At 40.8% G+C, this 11,509-nt stretch overlaps 1 long non-coding RNA gene across 1 annotated transcript; it reads right to left on the minus strand.

Moving 5' to 3' along the window:
- Nucleotides 1–2,149: 2,149 nt before the first annotated feature.
- Nucleotides 2,150–10,451, minus strand: LOC110344284 (uncharacterized). Its single transcript, XR_002386767.2, has 4 exons — nucleotides 10,288–10,451; nucleotides 5,764–5,861; nucleotides 3,485–3,601; nucleotides 2,150–2,347 (listed from the first exon to the last, which is right to left on the minus strand). It is a non-coding gene; the product is annotated as an uncharacterized LOC110344284 (long non-coding RNA).
- Nucleotides 10,452–11,509: the final 1,058 nt, after the last annotated feature.

Here is an 11,509-nt window from a genome sequence, read left to right on the forward strand (position 1 = left end):
TGTGGACTCACTGGGTACTCTTCTCTCTCCTGGTCTTTGGAGCAGTTGAAGTCACATGGTCTCCACGCTGGAGTGACCACACTGGTCCCCTTACTCCTGAGTCGTGACACAGTATGGATAGCCCATCAGTGAGATGCTGGCCAGGGCTTCCCAGTGTGATGTCTTTGAGTGGCTAGAGCTTTGTCACAGCACAGCAGTTTGGTTCCAAGGGCAGGAATTGCAAGGCAGAGAGAGGCAGGTGGGAGCTGTAACTCCTTTGGTGGTGGCCTAGCCTTGGATATCCCCCAGGTTCCCCAATCCTATGCAACTGAAGAGAACCCCTAAGTCCAGTTAGCTCACATTCAAGGGAAAGCATCTGACTTTGCCTTCTGCTGGGAGGCACATCAAATAATTTTCACTTGTGGATTAAAATCATCACAGTTTTAAAAGCTCTGTGAGGACAATAAAAAGCTTCAGAAGGATAATAAAATAGTGAGCAGAGAATTGACATTCTTAGAGATCTGGCCTGCAGATATTACCAGCACCATGTTTTCTGTCAGGGTTTGCAGAATGGAGGACTGTCGACAGTCGTTAAGCATGGCCATTGTACCTCATAACATGGGTGGTCTATCTGGGCATCTCCTGTGGTCATTAATAAACCAAAAAGGATCAGCATAATTTACACAGCAGCAGAGAGTGGGAAAGTGAGCTTCTGACTCACCTTCTGGCAGGGTGATGGTCAGTGGGCATCAGAGTTGAGATTGTGGGCAACCTCTAAGGAATGGAAAATGATGGCTTCCCATGTTTGTGTGAAGGATGGGAATCTAACCTAAAGGAACTTATCTTCACTTATGTCACTTGACTTCTCCACCTTGTATCTAATTCATGAGCCAGAACTTCCCGAGAGAAAAGCCACTGGCTAGGACAATGACAGCAAATGCCTGTGTCCTGGGTTGCCAGTAACCCTCCTTTGTGTCCTGGGCAGACATTACCAGCTAAGCCGGTTATTTTTTCTTGCTGTGCCCAAATCTGAGTGTGTGTATGTATGTGTTTGTATCTCTGCATCTATCTCAGTGTGTATCTGTTTGTGTGTATCTATGTGGGTATGAGCCTATCTGGACATGTTTTTTTGTGTGTATGTTATTTGTCTCTGTGTTTGTGTCTCTGTGTATATCATGCCAAAAACAGGAAATTCAAAGGAAGAGAGAAAGAAGCTATTACATTGAGCAAGTAACTTTACTTTTCTGATTTCTTGTTTACTTACCTGTAACAGAGGACATTAATGCCTGCTTGTGGACTTCCTGTGTGAATTAAATGGGTGGCTGGGGACTTTTGAACCATGAGGAGTTGCTGTCTTATTGTGAAGAGCCCTGCTTGGTAAGAGGCAGAATACCAATTTGCAGGTTTCTGTGAAGGGAGCTGCTGAGTGAGGGATCCCAAGGTAGCAACACCTGGCACTCCTGTTCCTCTAGTGGGGGGAGGTTCAGATCCAGCAAAGACTTCCTAAGCTGAGATGTCAGCTCTCCCTCTACTCCTCAACTAAATAAACACCTTTCTTGTCTTAATTACCTCCCTGGAGGCTGAGCATGCTGGCTCTCAAGCTAAAGGACCAGAAAATTGAAGAATGAGAGTTGTAATGAAAAAGCAGCCCTGTGGCCTGATACACACACAGAGAGAAATATACGCTGTTATTGTTTAGATTTAAAGTGTCCCACAAAACCCTCATGTGTTTGTAAGGTGATTAGATCATGAGGACACTGTATTTATCAGTGGATTCATCCACTGATGAGTTCAGTAGTTGAATATGCTGTTAGGATGTGGGACCTGGCTGTAAGTGGGCCTGTTCTCCTCTCCAGCTCCCTCTTTCTTTCTCTGTTTCCTGGTTTCCATGGGCTGAGTAGCTATTACTCTCCTGTGCCCCCTGCCATCATGTTCCTACTCTGAAGCCAGCTGACCATGAACTGAAACTACAAATCAACATGAAACACTCACTTAAGCTGTGAATGTTAGGTATTATGTGAAGCAACAGGAAAATGACGAGGATACACAGACATCAAACATACAGAAACACACAAATATACCAAGATGCATACACTGTCTTAGTTCTTGTTGGTATGATACAATATGCAGCACCCACAAGTAAAAGGAAGAAAAGTTTATTTTACCTCACAGTTTATAGAGGTTTCAGTCCATCATCAGCTGGTTCCAAGGCAGGGCAGCATAGCAGAGGGGAATGGCAGGGGAGAAATAGTCCATGTATGGCAGGCAGGAAGCAGTGCAATTTCCTTTTGAATTCCCTTTTCATTCCATTTAGGCTGCAAGCCATCCACACTCAGGGTGGGTCTTCCCTCTTCAGTAAGTCCATCATCTGTAACCCAGAACTATTCTAAACCAATCGGTGAATGAATCCAATCTCACACACCCATGCTCCAGTCACTCCCAAAAGCCCCACCTATGAGCACATCAGGCTTTGGTGGGACATCTAGGTATAAATCATAACACATAGTTAGATGCATATGCACATAGATATGTACATAGACATACACACTAAGTAGCCTCTTCTCATAATGATAAGAGCCCCATACATGCCTTTACATTTTAATGACTTCTATCCACATCTCCCTCTTCTCCTACAATCTTTTTGACCTGTTTTGTTAAAAAATAAATAAATAAATAAAAACTTTCTTAAAAGTAGAACTGGGCAACACAGAAATTGATTGATTCATTGTATTCTACTGTTTGGGTAGGGATCCCAGGGAAGAGGACAGAGATGAGCTGAAGAAGAAATTCTGCAAAATGCCAGGTTTCCACCAGAGTGTGGCTGAGAAATGACAGGCCCACCAGGCCCTGAGAGGAAGCTCCACCAGTCACCTGGTTTGCTGCCAGGAATCCAGCCCGCCAGTAAACCAATCTGATCTGGTCTCCAAGGAGCAATAGGAGGCCTTTGGGATCCCTTTAAACCATCTGATCCAATGGCTTCTCTTCACAGCCAAAGATCTCAGAGCTGCTTGACTGCTTAGGTGAGGCCCGAGGTTTGGAACATGTCTCCATATTGCAGACATAGAGAAGAGACTTGGAAACAATGAAAATGGTCAACATTTTCAAAGTGTTTACCTTTTTACCAGCTCTGTACCAAGTATATTGGACCACACAGATCTTTTTAAGACTACATGATAACCACGTACACTAACCTCATTTCACACAATAAGAAGGTCAAGCACAGAAAACTTAAAGCAAATCACCCATTTTAGATGCTACAATGTAAGGGGGCCAAGCCAGCACTACCCAGCAGTTGTTTCTGGGAGTGAAGTTTTATCCACCCTACTATGACGCAAGTGTAGTCATGACAGAAGCCACTGTTTTTTGATGCCCCAGTATGGAACAGGCTTTACCCAGGAAGCCCTAAAGGAACTATTCTATTCAGCCTTTAGAACAGTCCTATAAACTCACGTACAAATGATAACAGTGAAACTCAAATATGAAGCCTGGGACTCCTTTCACTTACTTCCAGTGCCCTGGAATGGTAACGGCACATTTCTGACTGTGCTTTCTTTATTTCTTTGTCCTCAGTCAGTTACATTTGAAGAGCTCTATTTGAATCTTTTGAACAATTTTAAATGTCCTTGGAGCAAAGAAAAGAAAGTTAAAGATATATCACTACTTGTGTTAATCAGTTTTCTATTGCTATGAGAAAATATGTTAGAAAATCAATTTACCAGGAGGAAAGATTTATTTTGGTTAGAATTTCAGAAGTTCCAGACCATGGTCTCTTAGCCCCATTTTCTTTGGGGCTATGGTGGCACAGTACATTATGGCAGGAATATGTGGCAGAGAAGGTCTATGTACCTCAAGGTGGCTTGGAAACAAAGAAAGAGGGTTCCCAATATCCCCGGCAGGGCTACACCTGCTATGACCTAACTTCCTTCCATTAAGCTCCACTTCCTACCACCTCCAATAGTGCCAGTGGTTGGCAATCAAGAACTTTTAAGATCCAAACCATCCAGTTTAGCAAGTTTGAAGTCTTTTTAGATTTGGCTTGAGACATCAAGAAGAGTAATCATAGCCTGCTCCATATATCATAAAATAAGATAGAGTTACTACACAGGGTACGAGCAGAAATTTCCCATTGTACAATAAGGAATTTGATTAGGTTTTGTGCCCAATTCCTGGGAAATGTTCCCTAAATTGTGGGAATGATGAGTGTCTTTGTTATCATTCATGGTATGCTCCTCAGCTGGGTTTAGGCTAATGAGGTGACTCTGGTAGGTCCTGAGATACTTTCAGGATGGAAAGGGGCCCTTCGGTACAGACCAACCATGTGATTAGAGAGTTAGGATTCAAAGTGGGAGATATCAACTTAGGAGAGGAGGGAAACTGGAGATCAAATTTAATCATGTGATTAATGACTCTGTCATGTCTGTGGAATGAAACTGCAACAAAAACTCTGAATACTGAGGCTTGGATTTGCTTCTCTGCTAGGAGACATGCCCTAAACATGCTGAAGCTTTGTGTTTAGGGATAGCCAGTCCTCAGCCCGGGTATTTTCTTTTTTGTGGTTTCAGATTTATATTCTTTTACTATAATAAAATTATAACTATAAAAAGAATGCTTTTCTGAGTTCTGTGAGCTGTTATAGCATACTGTTAAATCTTAACAAACAGTGGGAGCCCCCCTCAAGTTGTAGGCAGAGGTGTGGGTGACCTGACCACCCTGTTGCACTAGCATCTGAAGTCATGGCAGTATTATGGAGGACTGAGGTTTTAACCTGTGAAGTCTGGCTTAGTGTCAGAAATGCATCATTCTTTCATATCCAAGTGAAGATGGCAGGGGGCTTTTAAAACAGGACAAAGTCTGGAAGCTCATTTGCCTTGTCTTCTGAAATTATTTTATCTCCAACCACAATGATAAAAAGAGCACTTCAAAGAACTTTCTTCCAAATTAATATGAGAATTTATGCAGATAATAGACGGTAACAGCCAAATAGATTGTTTAGCACAAACAATAACTTTAATAAAATGTTCAAATAAGAAAACACTGCTTAACTCTCATAGCAAATTAATCACTATGGTCCCATATAGTCTTCTAAAATCATGCTTGTCGAAGACTTCCCTCAGAACTTGGTGTCATCCTAGAGCCCTGACAGAGCCAGGGATGGGACCTGCTGCCTGTTAGGGAAGATGAGTTATGATGATGCAGCGGAGCTGCCTCATCATAAGAGGCAGGACAAAGGGGGAACCCGGATGGCAAAGGGCATGGGGCAAGGGTGTTGAGAATATAATTTCCAGATTGGCTGAAAAGAAAGCACAGAAGTGAGGGGGTGGTTTGAGATAGAAAGTTCAGCTTTTTGTTCAAATACTTCAAAATCAAAGACTAAGGGGCTGAGGATTTAGCTCAGTGGTTTCACTGCCTGCTGCGCAAGCACAAGGACCTGAGTTCGATCCCCAGTACCAAAAAAAAAAAGAACTCAAAGACTAAGAAGGCCCATATTCAAGTGATCTCTACAAGTGAAAGACTTTCTTTAACAACCCCCCAAACTGCTTTTCTCTGAGGAGACCCAACCCTAGCCTTATAAACAGCTGGAACTTTACACCTAGGATTCTTTGTTCCAGTTTTAAGGAAGAAATGGAATCAGTAAGTGCACTTATTGATCACTTACTCCATTCCAGACACCTCATGTTTTGTGCCATTACATAATTGTAATGGCTTTTCCAGGCCGGAATTATTAGGCTTGTTTTATAGGAGACAACCTCAAAGCTCAGGGAGTGTTCCACAAACACTACTCACAATCACAAGGGAGTTAGTGGGCAGATCTCTTGGACTTCCTTTGATCTTCACACTGCCCCACAATGCTTCTGTAGAGTTGGCAGAAGGAGATGTGGACCCTGAAGCAAATAATTCAGATTCTTTTGTTATGAGAAGGAAAGAGATTTGTAGAATTGTTCAGGGAACAAAGAGCAGAACATTAATTTAACGTTCCCTCTGTGCCCTAAATCTTGTTTCTGTTGTATTTCCAAAACTGCCAAAAATACAAGAAGTACCAAAAGTTAGAAACCACTAAGAGATCTGCACAATTTACTAAATTAGTTCACAGTTGAAATGTCAAGCCTTGTAGAGGAATTCTGTTTGGGTTTGATCTAGATCTCTGAACTCTTGCCGTAACATCATGTGTACCCACATGAGACCTTCCATAAACTTCCAGATCTATGCTCACAGGTGAGATTTCTGATGGGACAAAGTAAACACAGATGTGGGTGACCCAGACACAAGCCTCACATATGTGGCTATTATGTTCTGTTGTCTATATTTAAGGCTATCAGAAATTTAAGTATAGGAGTGAATCATTAAATTGATTTTCCTGTCCAATGCTAGCTTCCTATTAAATTTTAGTTTCCTATCCATATCTGGGGCACCTGTCTGACATATTCCATTTTAATAATCCCCAGATGTTCTCCAGCTGTGAGGTTTGGTTCTAAAATTATTTGAAATGACAGAGACTACATAGTAAATCTGGAGGAGGAGCCCAACATCCATGTATGGGTAGAGGAAGGACATGAATGAGACAGGGCACCAACCCTTCAGGTGCAACCAGCATCCAGACTTGCCAGGAAGGTGGGCTCAGGTAGCCGGGGCAACTGCTGAACACAGAACATTACAAAGTCCTGATCCAATAGGCCCAGGGTCATTATCCCATCTCCTGCATAGCTGCAGAGGGATGGTATTCAGATGGGCCAAACTATAATATTTCATTCTTTCAGGTACCCTGCCTCCCATAGCTTTTTAACATTTCTGTATTTGAGGTTCATCTTACTACTATACTAACCATGACTTTTTTCTTAATAGCTTATCAAATAGTAGTGTGTTTTACAATAGTTGGTGTTCATTCAATAAATGAGGAATCTGATGTATGTGTAAATTGGAGAAGATGATACTTTGCTTATAGAATACATAAAAGAAAACATAAGAAACCACATATAAAATGATTGTATTCCAACAAAGAAAAATAAAGATTTTATTATTCAGTATTAAATATCGTAATTATTGGAGTGACTATAATTGGTGTCTTCTAGCTGGAAGGCCACAGTATTGAAAGGGATGGTTTATAACAATTTAACTGTTAACTTTAACATTTTTTGTCACCTTTGAATATGTTTGTCCATAAATTGCAGCTGTGATCTCTGTCCACACTACATCCATCCATCTATGCATCAATCCTTCATCTGCCATTCAGCTACTATCCTCCATTCATCCAGTGAGTCAATTAATATTTGTTGAGTTCTCCTTTTCACTGTACACATTTTACTTCTAAACACGCTTTGATACTTGTCTCAATCCTCATGAGTCCCTTTCCATATCCTAATAAAGACAAACAGCCCCTTTCTGGTCTAGCCCTGTTAAGCCCTTATAGATGGTTACTTTATCATCTTCTATTTTTCATCACCTTCCAGATTGAATGAATCCTATTTCTTTCACCTTTTCAGAGGGGTCTTCTCGCACAGTCTATTTCTCATTTTAAAAAACAAGCCCTTGGAATAAAGGTGAAGAAAAGCAATATCTGCTGAGCTACTGAGAGGACACAAGCATGGCTTGTTTCCCCAGGCCCTGTCCCTCCAAAGATCCCTTTCTGAGCTAGGGAGCCCAGCAGGCATGCTTCTAGGTTAATAGTCTGGCAGAGAGTTAGCTGAATAACTCACTCAAGAGTATTATTACCTGGAGAAGTGAAAAGAAATTAGAAAGATTCTCCTCTGACTGACTGCCTAGGTTTTAAAAACTGTTCAAGACAGAGACCTTCCAAGAAGGGAAAGCATTTTCAGGATGCATCTGACATTTGCATGGAAGGACTTTCTTTCCTTTTTCAAAAACCAGCAATTACAACTTGCTTCCAGTGCCCTTTCTTGCTTCTATTTTTAAAAGCGTAAATGGTCTCCACTCCCACCTGCAAGAGGGACATGAGAGGATGACAGAGGAGAGGTCTTACACCAGCTTCCACTTTTGCTCTAGCACAACGACCCATTCACAAGTACCATAGGTAACAGGGTATTGGACCAAGAGGGGTTAAGGCTGAGGAGCCTTAAATCTTCAGGAGAAAATATAATTAAAGTATTTTGTAAACATTTCCATCCTTGCACTTTTCTGGCTCTCATTCTGTCATTTTCCAAAAGTAACATGGTAAGCACCCTGTAAACCAAAGATGCTCTTTTAAAGACAGCAGAGCTGAGGACTGGCTTTGGCACAGGTGTGTGCATTGGCCCCAGTCATACAGGTGGCGCATGGCAGAGCCATGATAAAGACCAACTGTCTTATCTCTCTACTCAATTAGTGCGCTAGTCTTCCTCTTTCCAAATGTGTCAATATGCTGCATTTTCGAGACAGAAGAAATCCAGAGGAAAATGAGCCCTTCTTTCCAATCCTTGCATTTTCTTCCAAATGCCCCAAATTGAAGTTCAGGGACCTGCCTGCTGACCTCTACAAAGAATTTCTTAGTTGGTTACTTTGATTTTCATTTTATGTCTCTTTCTATTTCTTCCTGAACACAATAATAACAGTGAACATTTATTAAGTGCTATTAACAGCACTGTTCTAAGAATTTTAAACATATGATCTTGTTTGTCTTATCAGCTCTTTGAGGTACATGTTTAATTTTACATATCAGTAATCCAAAATGCACAGAATGTTAGCAAGTTGCTGAAGTTCACAAGGATAGTAAGAGATGAAGGTGGGATAAAATCTAAACAAGTCCAATGCTCTTAATAATGAAATATTTTATATTAATCTTTCTCTAGAACAACCTTTCCTAAGACCGCTTTTCTACTAAAGAACCCTCCAGAATTCTCTCTTGATAAAGGATGGTGGCCTTCAATATTTTCTATATTCTAAGTCAACCATTATTTCTCACCCAGTTTCCATCTGCCTTGATCAGATCATCACTCATTAAAAGGAGGTGTTTGTGCCTCTGTGAGACAGTGAGGCTTTAGGCCGCACTCCTACACCTTTCCTGTCTCCTGCCCCCTCAGAACCTAACTTGCTTCTGCTTTCTTCTGCCAAACACTGTTTGGATTTAGGTTCTTGGATGAGTGGTGTATGAGTCTTAGCCCACAGATCAACATGGCCCTCCTCTAAAATCCGCATGTACCTTGAAAGATAATGCTTCTTATTTTGCTCTCATAGTGTCACATTCACTCATGACAACAATTTGGCCACTAATTTTTTCATATCCATCTTCCCCAAAGTGAACTCTACCCACCATGTGGCTAGAGTGGAGTAGACACTGAGAATATACCAACTGAATAGGTGAATGGACTACTACAGAAGGGGTCACCTTATGTTCACGGGCTATCACATTGTATCTTTGGATACAAATTCTCAGAGATATCCGTATCTTATACTTGTGCCTCTGGGTCTGTGAGATTAAACTTAACTTGTAGAGCCAGAACTTGAACCAAAATCATTTAAATAGCACATTGGTGCTTGTTTCTGTCTGTTTCCCTATTTTCTAAAGATAAGCATTGTTCAACAGTATCCTGCTTCACTTTTTTATTTTTGGTAGAAAGAGTAATATGGAAGAGTAATACATATGACAACCTTGCTATTCCTCTTATCAGTTCACATACATCTTTACGTATTCAGCATGTTACATGGTAATCACAATTATATAAAATTAAGCCTTGTTATTCACAGTTGATATGTTTTATAAAACCATAGCCAATGCTGAATTAGTGAATACTAAATCATTTTTCCTAGGGAAATGCATAGTTAAATGTACCCTGGTCACTTTTTCATCAAACAGTCAATACATAACCTTATTTATGTGCATTTCTGTTTAAATATACCTCGTTTAGACCCAGGTGCAGTGGTACAAGCCTGTGTACTCTGGGAGCCTGAGGCAAAAGCATGCCAGGTTTGAGCCCAGCCTGGGCAACTTAGCAATTTAGCAGGACCCTGCCTCTAAATAAAAATAAAAATGGTCTGTGGATGTAGCTTAGTGTGAAGGCCCTCAGTTCAATTCCCAGTACCACAAAATAAAAGTAAATTAAAAATATAAAGATACCTCATTTATGAAAATTAAATTTCTTTTTATTGTGGTAAAATACACATAAAATGAAATTTGTCATTTTAACCAATTAGGTGTGCTATGTTATGGCATTAAGTAAATTCTTACTGTTGTGCAACCATCACTACCATCCATTTCCAGAATGTTTTCATCTTCCCCAACTGAAGCTACCCACCCATGAGACACTGACTCCCCACTCCTCCTTACCCCAAGTCTCTGGAAACCACTGTTCCTCTTTCCATCTCTATGAATTTACTTACTCCAAGTACTGCATGTAAGTGAAATCATGTGCCGCAGACCAGCTGCAGTCGATGTAGAGTAGGAAGGGGAGTTGTCCTGGGCCGGCGATGAGAAAGAACCTCCACAAGCAATGTCCAGGTTCCCTCTGAGAAATCTCAGGGTCTGACTTATTTTTATATCTTTAAGCAATAGCTGGGAGGCATTGGGCGGAACATGTTTAGATTTTAAATTGCCTTAGCAATTTCTATTGAAGTAAAGGTTATTTTTTTGTTAAACAAAATACAATTTCTCTAAGCTGTTTCATTTCATTGAACGTCATGAATACATATTTAAAAATTACAATTGTCCCCTTATTTACCCACACCCAAACAGAACAGAAAGTAACTTAATCAAAATCTTTATATCAGCGGGGGTACAAGCAAGATTTAATCAACTAAGTGTCAAACTTGTGGTCGCCAGCTGGCCCTTGAGAAACTGCACAATGGTTAATATAGTTTGCTATTAGCTCTCTATTTTTCTTTACCTCTATTCATCTTAACTAAATGTCATTTGGGTTCATTGTCCATGAGCAGGAGATATTTACAGCACTTTGAGAGATATTGAGTAACTTGTCTCCTTAATGCATTTACCTGTTTTAATGTTCTTTCTATTCCCCATTTTCCACTATTTCTTACATCTAAAGTCTGTCCTTCCAAACTCTTCATAAGACCCCTTTAGTAAAAAGAATGTCAACAATAAGGGGGGGAGTCATATTAGTGGGGAAACAGAGGGGGTTTTAGGAGAGGTTTCTTTAGAAGTGGATGTGGCAATAGAACTAAGAGAAACTGGAATTTGGGACTTGTGAGCCAGATCAGATTTCAATATATCATTACCAATTTGCCTCATGGAGAGTTTGTTGTTAGTCACAAACACAATGACTCCTGTGACCAGAGTAACAATTATAAACGCTATGGCAAGAAAAAATAAAACATGAGGGTACGATGTGTTCCACCCTTTCTTTCCCCCAGCTGGAACTTTGTCAAGCAGCATTGGAGGTCGGTTGGGCTTCGCCAATCATGCGATATTTGTCCTTTTGTGGTTGGCTGATTGGATCTCGTATTGTGCCGGTCCATCTCAAGCAGGTGTCAGAATCCCCTTCCCCACTGTGTAAGGCTCCACAGTAGTGCATGGTATGCCCTCATGCTGCACTTTATCTCTTCATCTGTCAGTGAACAAACCTGTGTTTCACCTGTTCACTTTTCT

This window comes from Heterocephalus glaber, unplaced genomic scaffold, assembly GCF_053883595.1.
Source record: "Heterocephalus glaber isolate CG9 unplaced genomic scaffold, H.glaber_assembly_v1.0 deba00000347, whole genome shotgun sequence".
Lineage (NCBI taxonomy): Eukaryota > Metazoa > Chordata > Mammalia > Rodentia > Bathyergidae > Heterocephalus > Heterocephalus glaber.